The sequence below is a fragment of the Lissotriton vulgaris genome, chromosome 5 (genome assembly GCF_964263255.1).
Source record: "Lissotriton vulgaris chromosome 5, aLisVul1.2, whole genome shotgun sequence".
NCBI classification, from domain to species: domain Eukaryota; kingdom Metazoa; phylum Chordata; class Amphibia; order Caudata; family Salamandridae; genus Lissotriton; species Lissotriton vulgaris.
In genome coordinates, this window is record NC_141693.1 from 1234422490 (window position 1) to 1234446156 (window position 23667).

The 23667-nt window shown below is 45.8% G+C and overlaps 1 protein-coding gene and 1 non-coding gene across 2 annotated transcripts in view; one reads left to right on the plus strand and one right to left on the minus strand.

Annotated features, from left to right (window-relative positions):
• Positions 1-23188, minus strand: part of ADIPOR1 (adiponectin receptor 1) — a 367296-nt gene extending 344108 nt beyond the window's left edge. Inside the window, exon 1 of the mRNA XM_086923078.1 lies at positions 23040-23188. The gene's annotated coding sequence lies outside the window, so the exon portion shown is untranslated. The remainder of the gene's footprint in view (positions 1-23039) is intronic.
• Positions 6986-7069, plus strand: LOC147712381 (small nucleolar RNA snR60/Z15/Z230/Z193/J17). Its single transcript, XR_015296167.1, has one exon. It is a non-coding gene; the product is annotated as a small nucleolar RNA snR60/Z15/Z230/Z193/J17 (small nucleolar RNA).
• Positions 23189-23667: the final 479 nt, after the last annotated feature.

Consider the following 23667-nt stretch of genomic DNA (forward strand, 5'->3'; position numbering starts at 1 on the left):
CTGTGATTGGCGGAGACTGGAACGATGTGATGGATGTGGCTTTGGACCGGCAGAGGAGGCCGGGAGTGGCACTTGTACCCTCCCCTACACGGTTGGGGGCTATGGTTGATGGTCTGGGCTGGGTGGATGTGTGGAGGCATCTGCATGCGGAGCGGCGAGAGTACACCTTTGTCTCGGCTGTCCATGGCTCCCTTTCACGCTTGGACTGTGTGTTTGTCCCGAGGGCTTTCCTGGACAGAGTGAAGGGGGCAGCGATTCGGCCCCGCGGGCTCTCTGATCATTCCCCAGTGGCAGTACAAATTGACTTGCGCAAAGCACGCTCCCCCTTCCGGTGGCGGATGTCCGCGTGGCATCTGCAGCGCCCTGATTATTCCCAACATTTGCGTAGCGCGATCGCCCACTATTGGCGGGACAACCTCACTGAAGGGATGGATGCGGTGACAGTTTGGGAGGCTATGAAACCCACCCTGCGGGGCATAGATATTGCTTGGTGTGCATCTGTTCGCCGGACTCGGCTGGGAGGCATTGCTGCGGCCGCGGAGCGGGTGGAGGAGCTCGAGGCTCGACATGGTGAGGCACCCGATGATTTGGCACTGCGGCTGCTCCTGCAGGCGCAACAGTCTTATTCCTCGGTCCTGTTGGATGAGGCTCGTCAGGCGTGGTTAGCCACTCGTAGTCGGGTCTACCAGTGGGGCGACAAGTCTTGCTCCATGCTCCATAGGCTGTGCCAACAGAACCTACAGCCTCTTACGCTGCCGGGCCTTGTTGATGGTGCAGGAGTGGCAATCACAGATCCGGCAACTCTCGCAACGAGTTTTGCGCGCTATTATGGGCGCCAGTATGCCTCTCGGGAGACTCTCTCCCCTGCCGTTATCGCTGATTATATTGATTCGGTTCCCCCATCTGCTGTATCCGATGAAGTGCGCCGGGCCCTAGACCTTCCCCTGTCGGCCGAGGAGCTGGGTGATGCACTGGGTCAATTGAATGTAGGCAAGGCGCCGGGGCCGAGCGGTTTCCCCAGCGAATTTTATAAGAAGTTCCATCTACAGCTCGGGCCGCATTATTTGCGGGCTCTAGAAAAGGCACGCGAGCTTGGTCACCTCCCATCGGACTGGCGTCATGCCGAAATAGTGGTGTTTTTGAAGCCAGGTAGGCCCCCCGATCGCCATGACTCTTATCGCCCCATATCCCTCATCAACTTCGAGGCCAAGCTCCTGGCAAAGGCGCTGGCGAACCGTTTACTTCCACACATTTCGGCCCTTGTCCACCCAGATCAGGCGGGTTTTATGCCGCGAAGAGCAACAAGACACAATATACGACGGGCGCAGGCCGCGATACAAGCGATTGAGTCTTCGGAGGACCCAGCGGCGCTCCTGCTGGCTGATATTGATAGTGCCTTCGATTCGGTCAGCTGGACCTTTCTTTTTGCCCTGTTGCCGCTGCTGAATCTCGGCCCGGTGTTTCTCTCCTATGTCAGGCTGCTCTACACCGAGATCACGGCCTCAGTGCGTATCTCGGGTACGACGTCTGCCCGTTTTCCGGTGTCCAGGGGCACGCGTCAGGGGTGTCCGCTCTCCCCTTACCTTTTCGCACTGGCCATGGAGCCGCTGGCCGCCAGGGTGCGCCGCGATGAGCTCTACCGTGGCTTCGTTTGGGGAGCAGATCACTCGGACCGCATAGCTTTATATGCGGATGATGTGCTCTTTTTCATGACCGACCTGCAGCGTACGGGTCCTCGTGTCCTGGAGCTGATGCAGGAGTTTGGTCGGGCATCAGGGCTCTTCCTTAACCCGCGCAAATCGACCATGTGGGTGCTGGGGGGCGCCGCAGTGGACTGCCCGTGGGCTGCATCCCTTCAAGTGGCAGTTGAGGGGGTGAAGTACCTGGGTGTCTTCCTCTCGGCCTCGCCTGCAGTGGCATGGGACCGGAACATTCTGCCTGTATGGGATCGGGTCCAATTGGACGTCAAGACATGGACGCGCATGCCGCTTAATATCTACGGCCGATCGGCTATCTTCAAGATGGTGGCTTTGCCCCGTCTGCTATACCAATTGCAGAATCATCCCTTCCAGGTTGACCCGCAGTGGTTCCGTACTGTTGATTCTGTGCTGGGCCGGTTTCTGTGGGCTGGCGGTGCCGCCAGGGTGGCGCTGCGCACATGCTTCCTCTCTACCTACTGCGGCGGCTTGGCGGCCGCGGATATCTTATCTTACTATCAGGCCTCCCATCTCCTTGTGCTCAACGAGTGGTGGTATGGCGACCGTAGTGACCCGGCCTATGCCCTTGAACATTCCCTGATGGGTGGCGCCTCCCTTCATACCCTGTTGTACTCGGCTAGGCGGAGGCGACTGCTTCCGCAGGTCACTCAAGTGGTCTTCGCTGTCTGGCGGCGGGCCTTGCATCGGATGGGCTGGTGGGGTCGACTTACGGCTGAAACCCCGCTGTGGCGAAATGGTCTGTTACCGGCGCTGGCGTCCCTGTCCGGATTTGACGGCTGGGATGCGATTGGGATCTCATCCCTAGGTCATGTCCTCTCTGGTACTACCCTGAAGTCCTTTCAGGAGCTTAGCTCCGAATTTAGCATGCCCAAGACCCAATTTTTCCGCTACCTTCAATTCCGCCACGCGCTTACTCCTAGTCTGGTGGGCATGGAACAGCTCCCTGATTTTAGTCCTATCGAAGCTAAACTGTTTATGGGAGACCTGGGGGACAAGAAGGTCTCGCAGATATATCGCTCTCTGGTCACTCACTGTTCCCCTTCACTCGCAGCGCTGCGGGCCTCCTGGGAGGCTGATGTAGGTCCGTTGGACGATGACGACTGGCGTGAGGCCTTAGAATCTCCCCGAGGTGCTGCTATAGCCACCCGCCTTCGCTTCATCCAGTTCAAATACCTCCACCGGGCATATTTTACTAGACACCGGCTATGGCGGGCGGGCCTTGTCGCGTCTCCCGAATGCCTGAGGTGCGGCTCTGAAGAGGGCACCCTGTTTCATACTGTATGGTCCTGTGAGAGATTGATTCGATTCTGGGCTGGGGTTTGGGACTGCCTGTCAGAGGTGTTGGGCTGGGACCTGCCCCGTACCCCCAGGTTGGGTCTTCTTCATGTTTTAGAGAATGTTGGGGGCAATATATACAAGCGCCACTTGCTGTTACTGGGGCTGGTGGTGGCGAAGAGGGATCTGGCGCAGGCCTGGAAGAGCGAGCGCGCCCCCCCCCTCGGGGCTTGGAGGGCGGGACTGGACTTCCTCATGGGTCTGGAGCAGCCTGTTTTTGAAGCCCGGGGCTGTCCCCGCAAACATTATAAAATCTGGAAACGGTGGGCGGATTACCGGGGCCTGCTCCTTGACCCTCCCGTGGACATTGATGATGCGTTACAGCTGGATGTGGATCCCGCACATTAGGCCGCTGGCCGGCTCCACCTTTGCAGACTATCTCAAGTTGCTGGACTGTGATTGCGTGCACTGGGTTAGGGTGGGATAAGGGGTGGGTAGTTGCGGGCGGGGCTGGTTGGTGGTTTTGGGGTTGGGTGGGAGGGGTGGTTCGACGCCATTTACTATATAACGATGGGTTCGATGCTGTGCTAATGTTGTATCTCTTTTTGTCTATCTTTGACAGTTCCCTCCTGACTGTGGAGGACTGTATTGAGCTTTGCTTGAACTCATAATAAAATTGGTTATGGAAAAAAAAAAATGGGCTTAGAGCCCACCAATTACTTACCTTTATTTACCATTGACTGGATCCCATGTGGCTTGTACGTTTCTTTACCTACCTATTGGCTGGCTCCTACTTGGGTCTTGTTTGCTTGCTTCCTATTGCTCAGCGCCTCGTTCTCACCTCCTCTGGGATTCAGTCTTCGTCCCTGCCATAGAGCCTAGACCAAGTACTGCTTTTGGTGGCCAGTGTGCTTACTCTGGCACTGGCTCCTACAGGTACTCTTTTTTAACTTTTTAGCATACACTCTTAGAAGAGTGAATGCCTCTGCATTTCCCTCTCCTTCAACCCGGCCCCGCCAAGCCATCCCTCTTGCTTTCTCTGGCATTCTCGTCCCTTATTTTCTTTTCTCTTCCCTTCCATTTGTCCTCCCCTTCTTTTCCGGTGTCCTATTCACTCCTTACTTCAAAAGATGGTTGCACTGCACACAAGATGCCAGGTAATTGCCTGAATTTATTGCACTAGAAGCTGAAGTCTCACTGACACTTTGGTGATTGCTGGCTGATACATGACGGTAACCTGAAAACTCTAACCCACTGTAAACATGGAGATGCTCAAACACAAATAAATGGACTTTCAGTTAAAAAAAACTACTAACAGAGGAGAGGATGCGGCATAACAGAGAGAGCTGCTGACTTTGGAACTGGGGAAAGGTTTCGAGTATCGGCTTCGGCTCCACTTTCTTTTACCTCTCATAAAGAAAACAATGCTCTAGCATATTGGTGACAAGCAGCCTTGCCTGCAGCAGGGTTCCCTTCGGCGCTGGTGCACTTCTCTGACCAATTTATTTAATTGATCACTGCTTCTTTTACGTGGGTACAAATGTTACCTCTCCTTTCTAATCAAAAACACAGCAGGGCAGACCATCTATTTGGCAAGGAGTGTGCCAATTTATTCGGCCCCTCTCTCAGAGCGATTTCAAAGCAACAGTCCGCAGCATTTGCGTATTCTTCTTTGTCCTTTCATAAATATTTCACAGTGAGCTTGGCGTTCCTATACTTGCTGTGCAATACCTTCCACAGCTATCTGTCAGACTGCAGGAAAAAACTCTTTGTTGACATATCTCTTGTCGGCACAACCATAAACCTTTCCAGCCCTTATGCCTCACTTTAAAACATACCCCTTTTAACAAAACACACCTCAATACGAAGCCTTTTAGCTAATAGTATTTATACAACCACTGTTATTGTCTAAAACTATTAAGCATTTTAGTGACTCCAAAAAGTTTGCGTCGGTGTTTCTTCTTTCGAATGAGCAAATTCTTATTTTCCTTGCCTTCGAGAATAAACCATATACAGTTCAATGTGCCATTTTGTTTGAAGTGTTTGTCTATGATTAACAAGCACTGGCACCTCTGCAAAACCTATTGGTTTTGCCAATGTTTTTTAGACATGGGGCACGGTGGCATTAGCTGCTGTACAACATGGCTTTAAATGTTTTTTAAAGCCCAAAGATGTGGCCAGCCTTGACAGGGTCAGAGAGCCTTTTTTTAGGTCGAGGACTATCGGTTCTGCCGTAAGGCAGAAACCGGAAGTCGGAGATTTAATGATTCTTAGAGTGCTGCATTTATCCCTCCCTCTTTTTGCTCTTTCTCCATTGGCTGGCTTCCTAAATGGAGGCCAGCCATTGGAGGAGAGAGCCATCCCTCCAAAGAAGCCCCGTCTTTTTCGGATTTGGGGGCGTCATTTTTGCTGTTCTTTAGACAGTGACGTCGCCCGTCACTCAGAACAGCAAAATACGCCCCCAATTCCGAAAAAAAATCTGAAGCTTGTGGCCGCCATTTTAAGTCTTCTTGTGATGAGGTAGGCTGCTGTCCTCGTTTCCCGCTGTCTTTTTCCCGCCCCCCCTCCCGCTGTCCGTCTCTGTTTCCGCCCTCCTCCCGCTGAATCGGTCGGCCGTTGTTTTCTTTCCCTGCCTGGTCTTTTTCCCGCCCCCCTCCCACTGTCCGTGTTTGTTCCCGCCCTCCTCCCGCTGATTAGGTCGGCCGCTGTGCTGTTGTATTCTTTTTCCCACCCCCCTCCCGCTGTCTGTCTTTCTTCCCGCCCCCCTCCCGCTAAATAAATCATTCAGTGGTAGCCGTCTTTTTTGCCGCCCCCTCCCGCTGTCTGGTTCCCGCCGTCTTTTTTCCCGCCCCCTCCCGCTGGTCCTGTCCCGCCCGCACAGGATCTCATCGCAACTGGTATCTTGAACGCCCACCATAATTGCAGGACGCTGAGGTGTGCGTGTTCAGGACTCGGGAGACGGAGGGAACAGACCGGAGCACTCCTGAGGAACGAGGACGAGCCAAATGAGGAACAAGGACGTGAAGCAGATGAGCTCATCGAGGAGCGAGGACGAGAAGCAGACGAGGCACCCCAATGACGTGCGGAGAGAGCCGGTGTTGAGCAGGAGGAGTGGACGGAAGAGTGGTGGTCACTCCCGGAGGACGTTGTAACGCCGCCGAAGCTCAGGAGAATTGCGGCCCCCGTGGTATGTGAAACGGGGCAAGGGTCACAGTAATCCGGGAAGATGGGGGGGGGGGGGGGCGAGTCCGAGGGACTCAAGGGGCATGGGCAGCTGGAGTGCTAATCTCTCGTACCTATTCCCTCATTTCACGCTCACAGCCTTCGTTATTCACTTTTGTACCACACCCTAAGTCTTGTAACCGCGGTTACATAATCACTGTTTTTGGGGGAAAGTATATGCAACTGGTATCTTGAATGCAGAGTGCTGCTGCAACTCGGGAATGTGTCGTAACAAGGTACACTTGGAGCTGAAAGTGCACAGGGCTGACTGGCATGGAAATGTACCCGTAGATAACGTGCTCACTAAAATACTGCTTTCATAATTGCAGGACCACATTTGCTGGAAATTGCACTGGGTCTGAGGTGACCGAGAACAAGCTGATTACATTTCAGTGGGCTGCCAATGGACGTGGCGCTGGAGAAACAGGACGTGCCCGGATGAAGCTGGTAAGTGGTGGTTGAAGGTGTTTAAATTCTCGTGTCAGTTTGTTTTCCTCACTAGATTGATATGGTTATTTTGTTGATGAAAGGGATGTAATTTTACTTAATCGTTTTTAGCCAAGTCACACTATCAGAAGTACACGTTTATCACCAGAGAGCTTTGCATGAAACTTCATAAATCGCTCGAGGGCATGTGCTGCGTGCTAGCCCCTGCCCTAGTTAAACGACTTCTCAGGCAGGATTCCTTTGTGTTTCTTAGAGGGTGCCCGGCATGTAGTACTGTTAGTGTGTACTGCATAATAGTAGCACGCGATGGGTCTGCGCCGAGATCGATATCATGATGATCACATAGTTCAGCAGATGAACAGTGGTGAATAAGAGCTCTTGTCTTTCGCTCCTATCTGATGTATGCAATCGTTTTTTGGTAGTTTGGGGTCACCTGTTCAAAATGCCCGCTTATTGTCTTCTTTCCTCAAATGCTTAGGTGGCAAAAGCAAGAAACCTAATATGAACATTCAGACTATCCCAAAACAATTTATAGCACACTAAACTTAACCTGAAAATTGCAAGATGCGATATATATTATTATGACATCGTTCACTAAATTCCAAGAAATGGAAGAAGGGATGTACAGCGGCTTCAATTGAAAGGTTTAACAAAAAATGCTTTAGTAAGTATTGGAGTATTTCATAAAGAGAAAAAAAAAGCTTTTTAAATGAGAAGATATGTAACTCATTATTGAATAACCTTCAAACGATGTTAAAAGCTCAGAACGCACCAACTCATCCATCTGGGCCCTGGATATCCCCAAGGGAAATAACCTTTTTATTTTATAATAAAATGGAAGAAAATTGTGGTGTCCTTGGAATGCCATTTTTTGCTTGCTCTTTGAAGCTCTCTGGTATTTTTTATCCGGTGTTGCCCCTCTCTGCTTTTGACAGCATGTTAAAAGTCGAGTCGAGTGGTTGTTTTGGTGAACTGTGATCCGGATTTCAGCGCTTCAAATCCCAGTCCGGGCCTCTGTTTCCCCTTAAAGCCCCTCTAACTAGCTTGGGCCTTGCCTGTTCGCTCTGGTGCCCTGGTCCTTCCTCACCTCCTGTTTGGGGTTTTGGGAATGTGTTTGGAGATCACTTTACAAAAGGCGCTGCAGCCTCTGAGGGATCCCTCTAACCCAAGGCCTGCTCCCAAGTGACAGCAGGCTCTCTCGATGGAGACAGGCCAAAGCAAGCCCACCAACTCCCAGGGGTGCTCCCCTCCCGCTGTCCGTGTCTTTTTCCCGCCCCCTCCCGCTGATGAGGTCGCTCTCGTTTCTCTTGAGCCTGGAGAGTTTTGCGGTGTATCAGGAAACTGTTGCCTTTTATGCCAGGTCCATCATGGGCAGTTGAACGAGCGCTAATGAGCCTTGGATAGATTGTTCTTGTTTCTCCTGACAGCTTATGCGTGCTGATCAGCGGCATGAGAGGTAAGTGCCGGTCTTGGGGTGGGAGGTATTTGTAGCATGCTTGTTTGTTGCTTATTGTTAGCATGCATTCCACATCACTCTCAAACACACTACCTCACAACTTTACTCTTTCTCTATCTCACTACCTCACTCTATCTATTTCTATCTCACTCGCTCACTCTCACTATATCACGACTCACTCCCTCAAAAAATCACTACATCACTCTCTCACTAACTCACTCTCTATCTCACTACCTCACAACTTCACTCTCTCTAACTCACTACCTCACTCTCTCTCTATCTCACTACCTCACTCTCTCTCTCTATCTCACTACCTCACTCTCTCTCTATCTCACTAAGTCACTTTCACTCTCTCTTTCACTACCTCACTCTCTATCTCACTACCTCACAAACTCACTCACTGTTTCTATCTCACTACCTCAGAACATCCCTCTCTCTCACTACCTCACTCTCTGTCTCTCACTACCTCACTCTCTATCTACCTCTCTCTCACTACATAACTCTATCTCACTATCTCACAACTTCTCTCTCTCTAACTCACTACCTCAATCACTCTCTATCTCACTACCTCACTCTTTCTATCTCACTAACTCACTTTCACTCTCTTTCACTACCTCTCTCTATCTCACTACATCACAACATCACTCTATGCTTATATCTCACTACCTCACAACATCCCTCTCCCTCACTACCTCACTCTTTCACTACCTCACTCTCTATCTCACTACCTCACTCTATCTACTTCACTCTCTCCCACTACCTCACTCTCTCTCTATTTCAATACCTCACTCTCTCTCTACCTCACTCTCTCTCTGCTAATGCAATAGGTATCACATATGCAAATAAAAGCTAATACCAATTGAAATGACAATGCCATTTATTTAGGGATACAAAAAAGATTAAAAAAAATAATGAGCAATACCAATAGCTCTACCTATAATATTGCCGAGACCATTGCATTGTAAATGCTTGTTTACGTAAAGCCATGCGCTGCTGTGTAGCATTTCTAATAAACAATGGCAAAACCAGTAGATTTCACAGAGGCTTTGCCAATCCTTGATTCTTCTAGCGTTTGCCGCACTCTAAAATAAATTGATATCTATTGTCTTTTAGTTACTAGCATTCCAATATGGTTATACAATAATGGTTTCAGATACGAAAATTTAGAAAAAAGGTTAGATAATCCAGCTTCTTCAGAGCACGCCATACAATTTAGTCTTTGTTGCTAGTTTTGCAATCCAACCCTTGTGACACTTTCTTCCAATGCGGAGATATTTACTATACTTAAATTCATTCACCAATCAATATTTTTTCTACCTTTCCAGCATTACCTCTATATTTACAACTACAAGGAAGGCAAATAGGAATGTATTGCTCCCCTATTGAATACCATTTTGCCACTGCATCGAGAACCCTAACAATAGTCTTCACTGGCCACCTCATTGACTAATCAGAAATGTATCAATTATTTGCCTACGTATCCATTCTTTTATGCCATTCACAGTCCACTCTTGCCAAGCTTCCTAAAGCGGACCATCCTAAGGTGTCTGAGCTTTTACTTTTGTATGACCTGTCTCTACACCTTCTTCTAGATGAAAACACTATCATATTGGTTACTTTGTCCCCCTGACCCCCTTATAAGAATCCACATCTAATCTCATTCCTCACACTGGATTAGTACTAAGTGATGCCACAGCCGAATGATCATTTTAGCATCAAAGTATACCGCACTGAGAGCAATGGGAAAAAACGTACCTAGGAAGTCAACTGAATGGTTATGTAACAAGTTACCACTACTAACAGTGCACAAAGCTGGCCTTCATGGAAAGTTCGTATTCCTGCAGACCTTTCAGAATTCAAATTTTGCATCTTACCACATATGATCTGCTTTATCATTAGTCGATAAGTACTCATATCAACCTTTAAAGCCTAACAATGTGAGTTTTAGCTGCAAAGCCAGTTAGAAATAGAAAACTTTTAGTGGCTATTAGAACATCGTAATTAACACCTAAGTGCGTTACTGTAGCCTCTTATACCATTACCTAAGAACCATTTCCTACAACAGCTTCACTGCTATAATAAGACACATTGTGCTTGCCAGGAGGGAATTATGAGCCTCGACAGTGACCCCCAAGAGGCAGTAATCCACAGAATACGTAATCGTGGAACACAAGAACGCATCTCTAGAAAGTACAAAACAACATCACAAGAATGTTAGTTGAAATATATATGTCATTAAGAACTCACGAAACAATACAAAAAGGTATTTGCTTTCGCTTTTCTTTAACTGTCATTTGTTACATATTTAATGTCAAGGTTAAAGGAGCCTGTCTTTCCTTGCACAAGCTTTTTTTCCAGAAAGATTACAGAAATCAGTACCGCGTGCAGTACAGTCTAACAATCAGTACCACGTGCAGTACAGTCTAACAGTCCCAAATAGGAATAATGGAAATGTTCAATCATAAAAAACGAACGTTTCAGGAAACACCCTTCAGCAGATCACTGGAAGGAGAAGAAACTGGACTGATAACGAAATTAAAATCAACTATGCAAAAAAAAAAAAAGTATATCTTCAATCAATTTCCTTTCTAGAAGTAAATAATTGGCATCACAGAGGCTCAGTGCCTTCTAGAAATTGTAGCACTGCCTCCAACTTAAGTAAGACCCATTTACAGCCGGTTCTCCTTTTCCATACCAAGTGCTACAACATTAAACAACTTCTGCAACTCAATAACAAATACATCAGAGTTGCTTCCTTATCACATGGTTATGCTTGCGGGCGAAGGTAAGTATCTGCTCTGTGTGCTGATATCTTAGCGGTTTACACACGATCGCTCTAGGGCCCTTTTGATCCTTAGAAATTCGACCTGGTACCCTATGAGCTCTATCAAACTCAAGTGGCTGAGTGAAGGTTAGATTTGTGGCCTGCGTGAACCACTCCTCGAGGAAGGGTATGCATGAGCCATGTGATTCCTCTGCTTTTTCCGGCATGCCAAAAATTCTTAGGTTCCCCCTTCTGTTTCTGTCTTCCAATTCCGCAACTTTTTTCACAAGGTGGTCTGAGCATAAGGAGAGGTTCTTGATAGCTCCACACGTTTTATTCTCAAAGTCTTCCAGTTTGCTTATCCTGGCCTCGGACTCCGTAATTCTTGAGTTGATGTCTTTGATATCCTGGCGAATAGCTACCACCTCTTCCTTGGTGGATTTGGCCAAGTCCCTAACCTCTTCTAGCCTGCTCAAAATTGTAGCCATGGCATCCGTCATTTCTTTATTCCCTTTGACTGGCGTCGGTGGGTTAGATTTCAGGCGTTTAGAAGTTACGCCGTTTTCTTTGTCCCCCATCCTTAAGTTGTAGTTGTGCGTAGCGATTTGACCTGACGCTGTCTTGTTCGGAGTCCCCCCAATTCACGGCGCAGATACTGAATTGCGTTGCGCTGCGTCGTGAATTGCGCTGCGTCGTGAATAGTCGTGAATAGTGAGTCGTGAATTGCGCTGCGTCGTGAATATTGAGAGACGATTTTTATTGAAGAGAGATCATAGGTGCACATTCATCAGCAGGAGCCGTCATTCGTACAATGCTCGTGGTGCTTCCTTGGAAATATCATTTAAATCATTAAATGTCATTCGCACCCTTGTAAATAGCTCTAGCAACAGTTGCTGTAGAGGTTCAGCCAGCAAGTCATACACAGTGTCTCAGACTCAGTCCATATACATGCCACCAGACTCAGTCCATATACATGCCACCAGCTTTCCTAGAGTTTCCGCAGGACTGTTCAGTGCCTTGATATCAACTGCGACAGAAATTCAATCTAGGCTCTATGGATGGTTGTTCTTATATGTGCTTTGCAGCATTATTTCCAGCATTATTCCCAAGGAGCATGGTTGATTTGATTTTTCTAGTAACCTGCTTACAGGTCCTCATAGCATATCAGAGGCCACAGTATACAACATGGTATTCAGGCGCAGGGTCACACAAACACGATGTCAGCTTAGCAAGGGACCGCCATTTTAAACAGTCATCTCAGTCCTTCATGTAGTGTAAAAGATCCTGCTTGCAGCGTTATTCAGACAGGCTGTATCTGAGCGCTGTTATGATCTTTACACTACATCAGTTTTCTCATAGGTATATGCATTCATTCATCTGCAGTTTCGTGTTCCTGGTGCAGGGTGTTCGATTCACGGAGACAGGCTCCCCGGGTGGCCGCCATTATGAATCACCAACGCGGTAATCCATACCAGCGCGCATTCAACCACCACACTAACAGCCTCGCCCCCTACTCACTGCGTTAATGTCCTGTGGGTTCGAGGTCCTGCACTGTCCAGGGAGAGCCCCAACAGCTCGTAATGTGCAGCGTGGTCGAGTCTCCGGGAGACCGGAGGACCACGTGGTTGTGTCCGTGGTCGGGTTCCGCCACGGAGTGCAGCCTCCCTCGGTCAGGGCGAAACGAACAGTCAGCTCCTCTCCCCTCGGTCGGATCCGATTCAAAACTTCACCACTGCCGGATCTGGTCTTCCGACGCCCGTGTAATCGTTTTAGTTAGGATCGGAGGCGGATTGCAGCTTCCCACAGCATGTTTGTTCCAGCCGCTCGGAGGAGGACAGAACTATGCCGCCATTATCACCGGCGTCCAAGCCACATCCAACAGCCTTTTTTAATGCTAACAGTGACCCAGTTATTAAAATATAATATACCCTCGGGTACTGGGATCCCTGTATAGCTTTTAAATTTTCACCTTCACATCACTACACTGCACACTCAGAAACATACCTGCTCCGCTGTATTCAGGCGCCGAAGCACACCCGGGACACACTCTGTGTCACTGGGTGGGCCCGATGATGAAGCATGCCACCAACCAGGTTGGTGGGTGAGGGCTTCATGAACAAACAAAAGGGTTTGTACCCTGTCTTACAGTCTTGAGTCTATGTAAATTCACAAATAGGCTAGTCCTTTTTGATTTCTCCTCCTTTTCAACTCCCCACAATAATTCTGGTAACTACCCCCGCCTCCGCCTATACATCTGTCGGTCCCTCAGCGCTTGGACGCCCCAGGGCATCAATCGCGCTTAATAAATCCACATACAAATACAAAAATTTCACATGATTAAAATACAACGTCAGCTAAATGGCATAGTCTGGACGTCCACAAATACATGGTTGAATAGGATTGGAGACGCCATGAGTCTATGCTATGCAAATAAGATCACTTGGCTGAACTACATTAGAAGATTTTTAACAGATTTGGATAGATTTGATTTTTATATTCATCCTATTACTATGAGCTCCATTTCCAGGAAGGACTTTAAATTGCTATGGTGGTCGCACTTTGAATCCTTAAAATCTGTAATGGAAATTAAGAAAAGCACTGTGATTCAGCATCAGCTAACCCTGGCAACTTCTAGCATCCAACCATATTTGGTTTTGTGCACAGGAGGGTACGACAGGTATGTTCTTACCAGATTTAGGTTTGATAGTTTTTACCAGTTAGTTAGTTTCCCCACTGTAAATGATTGGACTAGAGATTTATGTCAATGCCCATGTAATGAGATGTCTACCCAATCAACAAAACATGTGATTTTATATTGTAAATGTTACCACTGAGAAAGAGTAAGATGGATTTTACCAGTGTTGAAGAGAGGGGGGGTGGAAGCAATGTCGTCCCGCTTTTTCATACTTACAAATGTTGGAAAATGTTCAATGTGTGGGAATTATGGCTGGATTTCTGAAAAGCATTTTGAGAAAAAGGATAAGTATAACTGCCTAGGCAGGAAGTTGGTTAATACACATTTTTTCTATGTCCTTTAGACGGATAGGATCGAGATTTCTGTAAAGATTGAACTATTTGTATGTATATGTCTGAAGGTATTTTTTAAACATGCTACTTTTATGATTTTTAATGTAAAAAAATAAATAAATCGATCTAATAAAGTATATTTGACTTGTATATGACAAGGGACTGGTAGTTGGCAGGTAGGGTTACTCTACATCGTATTATGAGATTTAGATATAGTGCACATTTTGCCAATTAGTAATCTCTGTGCTTACTGTTGTAGAGCAGGGGCCTGTGATTGTTTTTTTGTCAATTGAAATTGTTCGTGGGAGGCGTCCGATGACCATCCAAAATGAACAAGTGTAGTATGGTTTTATACTGAGAGTTTTTATCCCCATAGTTGAGATTCCAAGGATAGGGGTGAAACATGTAAATTTCCACCCAAACTGTTGTAGTAGGGGTAACCTGGACGACCCTCCAGCTAGTCCATGTCATATACAAGGATACCATCTGTTTTTGAGCAGGGACAAGATTCCCAAATTACATGCTTACATTGTGGGGCAATATGGCCAAAAGATAACAACTGTCTCCCCACCATGAAAATGTCAATGTATCTTTGAAAGAGCAAATGGAAGGAAAAGATCAACATTACATTACATTTTTCCACAATGAGGAGCACTGGAGAAGGCGGGGGTTGGGTCTACCTTCTCTGGTCAGCATTCATTCAGGCTTTGGACAATTTGTACCCTGCTTAATGTCACCCTATGATTAATTTCAATTAAGTTTGAAAGTATTGGGGAGCCAGAATGAATGCAACTAGAATACAGAAAGGGGCATGTGCCTTGGGTTGGTCACTCATTCGAATGACCTGCTAGCGTGAGATGTTTCTTGAAAAACAGATTGTTTGGTTCTGGTCTTGAGTGAAGGCTTAACGCTTTCCACATTTTGGCCCATTGCTCTCAGTCATCTACTGCCATATTTTAAAGGATGGAGAGATTGCTGGTTGTTGGACCAAAAGAAAGCGGTAAAGTGGACATTTATTGTTGGGAAGTAGGGGGGGCAGGTTGTGCTCATCTGGGATCATTTTCCAGTACGCACTATGGATAAGTATAAGCGGTTACACATTTTTCTTGATTCCACCAGTAGCCAGTGGATGGATCTCATTTGTAATTTTTTCAATAGCTCTTTATTCAGTTTTAGCAGGTAAAAACACACAGTATAGCATACCGCTCCAACTATTGAGGACATGTGATCGAAACATACAGCACTTACTACATTGGTCTTCCTTGGTTCTGATGCAGCAATCTGAGTCTTTTCCCTTTGATTATGCACAGCATCAAAAACCCAACAGTTTAACTTGTGGCTCAAGCCCGCCCCACCCTTCATTACCTATGTACCTCCCACTTTTCCATACACTCACTCTTCTCTCCAGGGACCTCAGATCTTCTTGAATTTGCGTGGGCAACCTCTTGCCCGGTATATTAGATTTTCTGTCCCCATATACAAATCCATGCCTTACTCCCACTCCTGTATGGGGTATGGTAGGCAGAGTTAACGCCCCCCCCCGCCCAGTACTTAAGGAATATCTCTACGAGCCACCATCTGAGCCAGGTGGCAAAATAGTAGGGCATATCGGTCCAGGGTTTGTTCGCCCCAGATGCCAAGTAAGACCAGTTGGGGTGTGAGCCTTACTTCGTTGCCCAAACCATCTGATAGTCTATTACCCAGACTATTCCAACCTGCCCCAAATTTAGGACATTTCCACAGTGCATGCATCAGGGTGCCCTTGAGTCGACAACCCCTCAGGCATTGTTTGCCTGTGACTCCATCCATACGGAACAGGCAGGTCACAGTGTAGCTTACTGGTAGATTTGTCAGGTTGAAGGCATAACTTGGTAGTTCGACTCTGGACCCACTAAAATCAATCAACCTATGAGGTTTGTTGTGTTCTATTTAGGAAGGTCAGTCATCTGCATGTAACCTAATGTTGGGGAAATAGACATGATCGAAAAATCCATTCCTCAAAGATCATTTTAACAAGCTAAATGGCCAGGCTACAGTGTTGGAAAGGAAATCAGATACCTTAGAGCATGAAAACAACAAAGTGCATGATCTGATAATGGAGAACATGGTAAGGACAAAAAAGATGCAGGATTGGGGACTGCAAATTGACTAGCAAAGTGGAGGACATTCGATCACCTGGCCGACATCTCCAAATTGCTCGATTTAAACACAGAGACCCCCCTATTCTGCGATAGATGGACCCCCTATTCGATAAAATAACATACAACCAGGTAGGAATTGGTCCCCTGGTGTGCCTGCCGCCTATTCTTGGGGACTGCGACTCAATAAAATTAAATATCATTAGATTAATACCATACATACATATGAAAATGGTAAACTGAAAAGAAGCATTCAAAAAAGCTTCGAAGGGTGTTGAATTTGAAAATTGGAAGGTACAAATTAAGTTGGTATCCTTACTTTGAATCATGGGAAGAGTGCAAATAAAGCAGCTACATGCTGCTAAAAAGAGGGCATGCATTACGAACAAAAAAGACAAATTGATGTGCTGGAACCGAACATATTGCTTTGTCTTTCCGAAATAAAACTACTTTTTGAAAAGCTCCAACCTGCCCATAAAATTTTGATTTTGAATAAGTGTTTATGATTTGTCCATTGGTTTGAAGTACACTTGCTTCTGTATTTTATTTTAAGGTTTAAATCGTAGACATTGCTTACACCGGGGTCACTGGCTTCTAGTGGTGACACAGTGGGGGTCCCACAGTACTCAAAAGGTGAAGAACCACTGCCCTACTATATCAGGTGGTTTTGAAAAGAATCTGAGAAACGAACTGTGACTATTAAGAGTGAACAAAACTAGATGACTATGGGTATTAACTGGGGGTTGTACTACGGTGGTGGTGTAATGTTCATTTTTCCTATTACAAAGAAAATAGAAAGTAAAAAGAAAATAATAAAGGCAGAGTTGATCTGTAATGTCTGCAGAGGACACCTCCCCGCGACACAAGTACGGACTTGTAAAAAAAAAAAAAAAAAACAAGAAAAACTGGATTCGTTTTGCGTTAAGAAAGAACACGCCAGCCTGCTCGGAACACAACTTTAAATCCTCCGAAATTGATACAAAGTTGTTGGCTCGCACTAAAGATAGCGTCTATGACTTACTGTACGCTATTATCAGTTACAATGTTTGCCAGTTACAGATAGGACTTTCCTTGATTGCAGTTGCACGGCAAGCTTCAACAATGCTGCGTGCTGTAAAAAAAATATATATCATTACTGTCCCAATTCAATAGCAACCTGTAGTCCCCCTGTAAAAAAAAATGCAGAACCAAGATAAATAAAGAGCCCCAATGAGATCTTGACCTGCAGTCAGCAGACCGGAAATTTAACACGTCGAGTTAAGCCGATCACAAAGTGATTAAAAAACTGCATACTCATCAGAAACCTGGCCACGACTTGCTTTTCTAAAAGAAAGCAAACTACTGCTAACAGGGAAAACGCATATGCCAACATTTACAAGTAGTTAGAGATTATATCTATATCGATGGAATGAAACTGTAAACCCAATATACAGAATAGATTACAGTGCCCCATCTCTAGGCACAAGGTTATACATATATTTTTTTTCAAACGGAGCGCAAGGGATCCTTCAGCAACGCTGAGTAATCACACAGGCAACAAGAGTCACACTACCCTAATAGGACTCCGAGACATAAGGCATGAGAATGTAGCGATTCACGATGCAAGGGGGTCAGACGTTGTACCGGTTACTGGCTCTCATCAAAGTGGTGAGTAAAGATACAACGCTAATTAATCAATTAATGGTTGAGACCAAATTATGGAATACTATTAGCAGAGGATTCGCCCCTGTGAAGAAGAATTCACTTTAGGTGTCTTTCCTTGAATTCCAATAAGAGCTCAAAAGTGTTTGGGGTGTTCATCAGAAAAACTGCAGCACAAACTCCTTCATGGTATATAATGATGAATATTACTGGACGAACATGCAGAGAATAAATTGTAAAAGCACATTTCTGGCAAAGGATATCAGCTTTTATAAGGTGGTTTAGAGAGTGGATCTAAAGACAGTCACAGCACAAACAAATGACAGACGGAATATTGAACACATCAAAGTTTCACAGACGGAATATTGAACACATCAAAGTTTCACGCCCACTCTCAGATCTGGGTTAAATCCATTGTTTTCTTTGCCCGCCGCGCCATTCCAGTTTAGACCCAACCATATGCAAATCAATCTTGGCACTGCTTCCCATGCCCCCAGCCCGAACTGCCAGGCCAGGTCCTTCCTGGACCAGAAACAAGCATCCTGGGGCTGGTTTCGGGGTATCAACCCTAATAAGACAGGCTAACTTGAATCTGGTGGTATAGCGAGCATGGGACCCACATCTGGGTGTATCAAACTGGGGTGGCATAGTGATCAAAAGAACAATAGATTAAACACAGATCTCTTGACTGGGGGTGAGTTGTTGTAACGTTTCAGCACTCTGTCCATCATCTTATTGCGTTTGTTATGTTCACTTTAAATGGACAAGGGTTCCCAGACGTGAGTCTCTTGCTCTCTGTGCCACTGGATTTCAAGCTAGTCTGGCTGATGAGGGGTGATAAGCACCCTGGGGCCTTGTCTGGGTTGTTTCTGGTCCAGGTAGGAACTTGCTTGGCAGTTCAGGCTGGCTGTTCCCATGAGGAGCAGGGTCAAGACTGATGTGCATATGGCTGGGTCCAAACTGGAGCGGCATAGTAAGCAAAAGAATAATGGATTTACCTAGATCCTTGTGACTGTGGGTGAGTGGTTGAAAAGTTTCAGCACTCCGTCCATCAGCTTATTGTGTTAACTACAGAGAGTCCGGCACGGTCGGGTTTACTTCTGTCTCAGTTTTTGTTCTGCCTCCCCAAGACCACATAGATGTCTTCAGGCTGCAATTTGAACTTTACATCGTTTTTTCTGTATTCTTGGTAGAGCCATGGAAGACCTACAAACATAGCGTGATGTAAGGTACACCAGTGGCCAGATAAGGAACAAATCTTATTTAATATTTTCACCTTGAAGAGCGAAAACATTTCCCATTAAACTAAACTAGGTTTGAAAGATTTGCATGAGAACATTTGTCTAGGGAAGGTCATCGACTTAAGAAGGGTAGATCTCAGCCAAGGATTTCATTCATTAATCGAGTTAGCGTTAAGCTTTTTCCTACTACAAATGTGATGGTAAATCAATGCCCCTGATGTGGCAGCGTAAGGGTCAGCTGTTCAAATCTCCGAGATAAAGATCCGTAAGTCAATCTCAAAGCATTTAAATGCGAGACCAGAGCTGCAAAACATGAAATGGACTTATCTGAGACATTTAAAAACATAAACAGGAGAGCATTCGGTGATACCACACCTGATAGGTAAAGCACAAGAACAGAACTCTGGTGCCAGTTTCTCCAAGATGAGAAAGATCGCAGCAATTCTACAAAGCCCCTGCAACCTTGACTACTGACTTCATATGAAACAAGGAAAGCAAAAACGATTGTGTTAAAGATAATATATAGGCTGAGGCAAGCAGTCTTGAACAGCCAAACTCAAACTTTTGAATCCAAAAAATAAGGCATCGAGTGTGGCCCACAGACTATGAACAGGATGGACAACGAAAAAACATTGCCAAGATGGAAACTTCGGTCTAACAAAAGCATCATCCAACAGTGAACAGCACTGAAAGAATATGTTTCTTTCTTAAACAAATTATTAGAAAAAAAATACAAACATAATTTTCTCATTTGGCAGTGGTTGCAAAGTACTAACCTCTCAACATAGAATGTCAAGAACAATTAAGAAACATTGAGGCTAGGATTGTCACCTGGGAACAATCATTCACTCAATGTGTACCGATTCAATACAACTAATTAAGGAACTGGCCAAAGAACCATTTAGACACCAAAGTCACATTTGGGATTAAATGCAATATTTGGTGCACAGTCAAAGAAGAAACCAGAACCTTACAGGGCTGCGTCAAAATTGATTTAGTGAAAGAACGTAAAACCTTTCCAACAAGGAGGCTCTTTAATCTTCATTGGCCTTCAGGTGGATCTGCAGATAGCAAAAGGGCTAATTCTAAACAAATGGTGAACCCCAAGAGTAAGACAACATTAAGTTGAGAATCATAAGAGAAGGAGTGATCTAAATAGGTTTCCTGGTGTTAATCTTTGTTTGCTGCAGACACACAGACTAAAATTCAGAGGGATAAGAAAGAGCCGTCCACATCCTTCACAGAATGCTGAGATAGAGTAGGACGAATACATTTACAAAGGTCTAAAGGAGGACTTCAAACAGAGTCCCTTCGCTAGAGTTTTATCGCATTGTCTTTTCTGCAACTCAAAGGCTGTCATTTACAAAATAATTTTAGATCTGGGATGAGGGGAAAAAACAGAAACCATAAACAAAACACAGCATCCCACACAGCCACGTGGGATACTGTGTTTTGTTTACAACTTACTTTTGTACCATGCTGACAGTCACAGCTTGACGTTACATCGTGCTATGAACAACAGGCATTACGATATGCCCATTTAACACATTCATTGGGCCTACCTCGAAATGATGAAATGTTAGCAGTAGTGACGAGAATCCAAACAGGGTGCAACAAATTGTACCTGGAATGCTAAAGCAGCTCCATTTAACCACAGAGTTTCAACTAAGTTTCATACACAGCGGAGAATTCTGAGACTTTCGTTGATTCTTGTTTTTAAAGCACACATTGCACCAAGCACATTTCTACTTGCTCATCCATGCAGTTTATATTGGATAGCGCTACAACTGCAACAAAGCCACTCAAAAAGCATTGGACAATTCTGATTTGCCAACAATACCCCACGTTCTCGACTGCTGCACCCTACAGCCAAAACATAATTCTTTCGAGTCCTTGAAAAACACTTGTTCAGAGACTTCTTCTTCCAATATTTTCACTCTAGTTTCTCATAGAACATATCAAGCCCACATCCCTTTTTTAGGTCTCTCAAAACTGCATGTAGTAATAGTGCATCAAAATAAAGCCCTGCTATTGACCTTCAAAAGTGTAAACATCCTGGAAAATACCACTTTCACGATCAGGTAACCTGATGCAATAGACTAATTATCATAAAACGTAATGATCTCTAAATGTGATGGTTTTTTTAAACAGATTTATTGGGGTTTTACTCATTGCATACATCTGCTCCAGTGAATCTCGCATGTAGACATTCTTACATTGTTGTCTTCCCCTCTCTATTACAGTTTTGATCCCAACTCTCACCTCCCGTAGGCTCTCTTCATGTGTTGTATGCCTCATCACAAAACATGCGCAAAGATCATAGACTTCACGTTTCTGCATTCATTCCTTCCAACCATCCTATTTACACTACTAATCCTTTCCCCAGCCCTTAGTTCCACATTGCTTACCCTTCTTCAAGCTCTCAGTGTGAACATAACCCATAATGTTTTGTTATCACCTTTTCTGTTATATGATTGGCAACGCTTTACACTTGTGGCTTTCTTTCACATTATTCATACGTTGGTTTTTACTGTGAAGTAGCTGCATACCCCCTCGTGGTGACCTCTAGCAAGAGGTCCTCCTCTAGCCCTCCCCTAACATTGCAAATGCTTCTAGCCTCATGCACCTCCTCTCTAGACTTCCCACATCTTTCACGAGTAGCCAACACCCTCTAGGCACAGTATCATCCTTGGTTCCAACTCTAGCACAGTATCCACTTCCTTGCTAACACACCCTTATCATGTCCCTCTTGAACCCTACTTACTATCCCTCCTGTACCTCCTCCCCCATTCAGCACACCTTGCCCTGGTCCTCTAGCACCCATTCTCTTCTCGCCCTGTCACTCAAACACCATCACCCATTCTCAAGCTTCTGGTGAAACATCACCTCCTGTATATTTCATCCAACAGACTCTCCTCCTCGTTCTCCTATTCTTCAATGACACTGTTCTAAACACCATTCCATTAACTTCAGCCCCCCCCTCCCCCAATCCTTTCTCCTCTATCCAGCACCGTCCTGCCCCCTCTGTACCACCAACACACACTCATCCTATTTCCAGCAAACTGCATACTTACACTCCCCAAATACACATATACTCCTATAGTATATCATCGTCAGCTTAACCTGACAACAGTCCACCCTCCTTCAACACTCTGTTCTTTCAGTACACACTAACTCCACTACTCTAGCGTACACGGTCTTACTTCAACAGCCACCCTTCCTCTAGTCTAGCCAATCACTATTTCCTTCAGCTGTACTAGTCATCCCGAATCCCTGCAATATCTCTCCTAGCCCTAGACCACCCATGCATCGACACCCAGCTATAGTCTAGAATAATGTTAGTACAACCCCTGGCATCTTCCTCCTATTGCCTATTCGGCACCTTTAATCCTTCGATACGATCTCCTTTATTAACCTTTGCAGGGCTTCATCACACGTGTTTCAACAGTCCCTCCAGCCTTCCTTTGTCAGCATAACACACCATCCTCTCCTTAACCTTCAGCACAAGTGTCTCCACCCAAGACTCCAGCAACCCACCTTCCTTTGTTCCTCTCTCTCTCTCGTCACAACACTCTCCTTGGCTATATAAATCTTGCGCTCCTCTCCAACACCCAATCCAGATCGTCATCCCGTTATGAGCACCACTCTCCTCGGAGCATCCTTTTACTACCTACCTTTACGATTTCCAGCCCACCTACCCTCTATCGTATCATATCCAATCCCCCGCTCTTTGCAACACAACGTCAGCACCGCTTTTCCCTTATCACAACACACAGGTCTCCGCTAAAAGCATCAAGCACCACAGACTCTAATTTTTACCCATTCTTGTTCCTGCAGGGCCACAATTTCCTCTAGCCCCAAAAGCTCCCATTCGTACTTTCGTATTTCCTCCTTAATGGTTGCTGCGATTAACATCACTAACACCCTTCTGCTGTCTCTACGGCAATCCCTCCTCCCCATCATCTGATAAAACACACTTTACTTCCCTGGCTTTCAACACCCATTATCTTCCTATGTTCTTCCTCCTATGCCCTCTGTCCCTCAAGCATGGAGTCCCTTCGGTGCCCTCAGTACCTACTCCTCAAACGCTCTCGGTTCCCAATCACTTACCTAAGGGAAGCGCTGTCTTCCCCGACAGACTGTCTAGCTCTCCTTAAGTCCGGAAGCGGCAGCAGTTCCCAAGTCGGAAGCGATGGCCGCCGCACAGCGTAACTTCCGTTGAAGGAACAGCTATGCCAGAAAACAGCTTACAAAAGCATAAACATAGAGAGTGGACTATGACCACAGCCGACCCGAATGGAACGGGATAAAAGAGATCACAGTCGCAGTAAACAACAGAAGGAGACTATTTTCTAATCCTCTCTAATGGGATTGTGGCTGCAGTATCGCGACGCGGACGCGGTTATTTTGTACTCATAACCATAGTTATTCCGCTAAAGAGAACTTAATTATATACAAGAACATGCTAAAGATGCGGCACGTTCGGTTGAAGTCTTACTTCGCTATTTTGCTGTTTAACACGTTAACACATGCGTGTGCAAATATCTCCTTGTCATCAGTTAACCACCCGAATACAGCAATCAGTAAGCGATGTTCCAGCTTGCTTCTGTAGGAGCAAAAGGGTGCCCAAACTGAGACATTTTACCTTTATCAGATTTCCCACAATTTGTGTTAACCAAAATTTCATAAAGCAATGTGTCCACACGCATGCATGCCAATATTTTAGAAGAGGAAAGTG